Genomic DNA, 5,460 nt, shown 5'->3' with positions numbered 1-5,460 from the left:
TTTATACTGATTATAGGTATCAAAGTTTGTAATATTTATGATAATAACTACCTATATAAAACAGGTAACAGCATTTTAATCACTCTGGTAAAAGGTATTATGATCATCGATCTGCTTAAAAAATATAAATATAATACTGCTACAATTAATACTTGGAATATAAAAAAGCTAAAACAACCTCTATAGATTATACATAAATGGCAAGCATCTTTAGAGAACATTTAACGGACGCTCACACTTACTTAAACAATAAATGAAGAAGTTACACTACTAAGTATTAATAAAATATAAATACAGCATAGATGTTTACTTAAATAAAAGAAAAATTTAGGGAGGAATTCTAAATGTTGTTAAATCTAGTAACAACTAAGTAATCATAGAAACTATGAATTTATGATAACTTGTAGTGGTGGATTCAAGGGAGCCCGGGGGGCCCCCCATTGGCCCAGTATCTAGGTAAATAAATTATGCTATTTTTAAATATTTGTGTCGAAAAACTTGGAAAAAGACAATGCCCCCCACCCACCCACCAAAAAAAAAAAAATTATAGATCTGTCACTGACAACTTGTAAACATTAAGTACCTACATAATAGTAACATACCTATACATTTTATTTTGTTTTTACAAAATTAGATTTAATGTTTCATAATAAAGAAATTTTGAATCATTAAATATATTTAAAATAAAAATACCTACTTATTAAAGGATAATAAATAGTAAAACTAAACGCTATGAAATTATATTTAAAAAAGAGTATTTGTACTTACCAAACCTACTCAAACTTATATAATCACTATCAATTACCTACACGACAACATAATAATTTAGCGATAATTGATCGAATTTAAATATAATAGGAACAAAATAACAAAATAATTATTGGGTTAGGTTGATAGGTATTATGTATAACTTAAAACACTTAAATGGAAATTAAAATAAAATTTTCACTTTATTAGTTTGACAGAATATGGAAATAGCGGAGACACTATAACAATAAGAACTAAAAACTTTTTAGTAAAAAGTAAGAATATTGTCGTGAGAATGTGATGGTGAATGGTGATCGAAGTACCAAACACTAAAAATTTGGAACGATAAGACGATTGACTATAATATCTATGAAATGAGAATTTAAAACACTATAGAACAGTGTAATCCGAGAACAGCGAGAATATTAACATATCAAACTTTTAGTATATTTTACAATTCGGTATATTTTCTAGATTAAGAAAACAAGTGAAAGTTCTAGTTTCAACGTTTTTCTGATAAGGGTCATGGAAAAGAATACAAAAGAAAATGGTTGAACGCCGAACCACGGAATAACGAGCACAACTAATCACCATAGAGTTGGTAATGTTTTCATCATGGAAGAATCATGTCAAATATTTTAGCGCTAAAATCTAAATTAATTATTATGGAATAATATACCTACAAATACTAAACTGTTATATGCTTATAAATTTATTTTTTATCGTGTACTGTGTAGTGTACACGACGAAATTTAATGTACAGATAATAATACAATTAGTTATGAAGATATCAGTGATGTTGATATTATTAAATATAATTTTTATACAGGATTTCAAAATTATTATAGTTTACTATATATTATGTATTAAAGTAAAATATTATAGTTTAACCATTGGTTATATAATGAACATAAGCCTAAATGTTTATGTATATTTAATATATGTATAATATACTAACAGAGTATACTAGACTCTGAGATGGATTCAAGAGGGGAAGGGGCAAAGCCCCAACCTCCATCGAGTGGCCAAGCTTACACCACACGTCATATAATATATAATTCAATATATTTTTAAAGAGATATTTAATCTAATAATACATTATAGTTAGTTAAATTCATTTTAAAAAGGTTATTAAAAAAAATCTAAGCTATATTGCACTTATTGCATTGTTCCTTGAAATTTTTTAATACATTAAGGATCTTTTTTTAGATTCTGAGTGGAACGATGAATGTATTGATTTTAAAATGATATGTGTTTTATTTTAATTTTTTTAATTTTTATTGTGTCTGTGTACACGATAAGTAGTCGAAATAATGCTTCGATTTTCAACTTAAGTATCTTGTTTGATAGGAAAGTGAATTGTTGGTGCAATGGGGAGGTTAAAAATTCCCAATAGTTTACAAAAGCGCACGTAAAAACAAAATAAAAATTAAGGAAAACTGGAATTTAAATTAATTGATATAATTCGAACTCGAACTTCATAATAATACCAATAAAAAAGTTTCTACCTAATATAAATATAAAAAACTTTCTCAAAAAGTTATTATCATAATATTATCATATTATCGTCATTAGTTAAGTTCCTCAATTATTACGGAAATGTTCTGTGATCCTGTTCTAAAAATTCAACATTTTAATAGCTGCACTTTAGTCGTTCATTTGTAGACCTTCAATGAAAAGCGTTATTATATTTACAATTTACAGCAATACATTTCATGCTTCCAATAACGTTTGCCATTTGTATATTATTTTATAGCTCGGATAAATTAATGCATTTTGAACTATTTATTTTATTTAAGTCGTCTCTTTTCAAATTATTATTATTGAACAATTTATTAATATATTATATGATAATATTCAACATCATTTATAATATATAAACACTTATATTTTATATTCAGTTTTATTATTTACATATATTATTTATTTTATTAGAAATACCACTAACATTATGTACCTACAAAGTACAAAGTGCTATTTCTCACGGATGTTCTATTTACATTAAAATAATCTTTTATAATAATTATGAACTATCAATACATTATACATATATACATTATTATATAGGTATTTGAAATATCAAGCAAATACCTAATCTTATTAAAAATTAAATTATATTATTAGAAATACTCATTAACATTATGTATAAAGTACGAAGTACGAATAACATAAAAGTATCCTCAAACATATCATAAGACACAGAGTGTTCCAGTGTAAACTCGTGGATACATCGTTATTTTTGCCCACAGAAGCTTAACTTTCTCCATAGGCCATACTTAGCCTACAATCAAAAATCGTTTCTACGCGTGTGTCGTTCAAGCTTTTATCAAATAATAATTTGATACGGAATATACGATTCTATTTTCTCTGCATTTCCTGACCTCTGAGAAAATTCATCTACGGTGTGTGGCGGAGCAAGAAAAGAGTTTCAGGGTTCAAGACTGGTAAGAAATCAAATCATAAAATTATTTATCTCTGTCGACAAATTAACTATCTAGGTCTGTATAGGATTCACGACTCCACCTTAATAATACTTCCTCCTACGGTAAAGGTATATTACAATACTGCAGTGATTTTATACAATCGTGGTGTTTGTGACGATATTGTATTATATACAGTACTAATGTTGTAGGTATCCTTTTCTTTCAGAACTTTTCGGTGTTTTGTGCGGTCAGTCGCTTAGCAATTATCTATCCAATCCATCATCGTGCCATATACCTTCTATGAATTAAAAATTTTGGATAGTCGTTAGGTTAGACGTATAATTTCTTACACAAATATTATTAATTCCCTTATTTTCAATGATGGGCGAGAAGTGAACTGTGGTCTAAAACAGGTACAGAAAATTTGAATGGTACACAGACTGTTCGCTTGAGATTGTGAAATGAAAATTAACAATTGGCTTTTAAAAATTAAAAGTTCATAGGTAGGGCTGAGCAACTTTACAAACAAAATTAAAACCAAGAAACGGCACTACGCGTAGTACGTGGAGGTCAAAGACATATTCATGAGCATTGTAATTTTCAAAAGCGCTGTGAAAAACAAAAGAAATATTAAGGAAAAACGGGAATTTTTAAGCAAAATTTGTTTTCAAGAAAATTGAATTTGGTTTTAGGTGTAACTTTTAAAAAAATTACCGTAGATACATGCAATTTTTACAGGTTGTTTTTATTTCTAATTTCTATACATGATAACATTTTCAAAATATTTTGATTTGTTTTAAACTATTTAGGGACATTTTCAGTTTCCAATTTTTTTTGTTTTATATTATATGAATAACAATAAAATGTTATTTGTTCAGTAAAAAAGCTTGAAAGTTTAATATTATATGGCACCTACTTAGATTGTTTTCAATGATAATTGAAAAATATTAAAAACCCTTAGTCACAGTTTAAAAAAATAGACAAAATATGTAAAAATCACGAAAATTATCAAATTATTTTGAGTTAGAAATTCTTAAAAATTTTTCTTTTTAAATCAATGATTTGAAAATGTAATATAAGATCATTCATAAGTTTTTCTATCTTTATCAAAAAAAAATGACTTCAAGTGAATCAAATTAAATTTTTATGAGCGTTTGAATTTCATATTTTTACAAGATTGGATATTCACTCCATTTCCCACGTAGCGGATTTTGTTATTTCGTTGTAATTCAAAAACGAATAACTGTAGATACATGAAAATTTCACTGAATTTTCATTTTTTCATTTTCTATACTCCATACAATTTTGACAATATTTTGACTCTTTTTGATGTGTTTACGGACATTGTCAAATTTATGATATTATTGTGATCAAATTTAACACTACGCGTCTTAAGCATCCAAAAGACCAATAAGCCAGACAAAATTACGAGGATAGGAGTTGATGGATTTTATTCTTGAAAACAGATTTGAATTTGTCTTGTATAGTCTATTAGGTTTTGATCGATGCAATTTTAGATATTAAAATTAATTATTAAAATATTAATAATAAAAAAAAAACCATACATTTCCATTATTTTAAAACTTAAGTACGTTATTATAAGTTTTAATAGGTATGCAATTTTGTCCAAATTTGAACATAAAATGTCAGTATTTATATATTTTTTGGCTACAGATTGAACTATTTAAGATAATCCGTTAAAAATTTAAAGTTTTTATACCTACAAATTGAACATTTTCTAATTTTTTACGGACTTTGTCAGTTTTCTATTTTTTTAGTTTTTTTTTCTATAAATATCAGTTAAATTTTGTTTGTTGGGTAAAAAGCGTGAAAATTTAATGAAAGGCTCCTGATATATTGTTACAATAGCAGTTGAAAAATATTAAAAATACATAGGCACAATTTTTTATTTTAATCAGCAATATACAATATGTATCATTCGATACAATACGAATATAGGCTAAAAATAACAAATATTACAGGTAACATTATTTTGATGAAAGTAGCCACCAATTGATTTGATTTAAAAAAATTCCCAAGTAATAATAATAAGTGTAATAACTACAAATGCTCATTTAAGATAGGTAAGATTGGTTCAAGATTGGAACCGCATTATTATTATTGTGTTTGCTTCGACCGAGATAATTATGTGACTACGTCGTGCATTTTTAGTCCGATTCAACTATGTACAGACATTTTTACAATTATATTCAATGGAATTTATTATAAGCTCAAATGTATATTTTTTTTTGGTTTGTATTAAAAATTGGTCACTACACTCACATATTTC

This window comes from Acyrthosiphon pisum, chromosome X (assembly GCF_005508785.2).
Source record: "Acyrthosiphon pisum isolate AL4f chromosome X, pea_aphid_22Mar2018_4r6ur, whole genome shotgun sequence".
NCBI lineage: Eukaryota > Metazoa > Arthropoda > Insecta > Hemiptera > Aphididae > Acyrthosiphon > Acyrthosiphon pisum.
Note: the sequence above shows the minus strand (reverse complement) of the source record.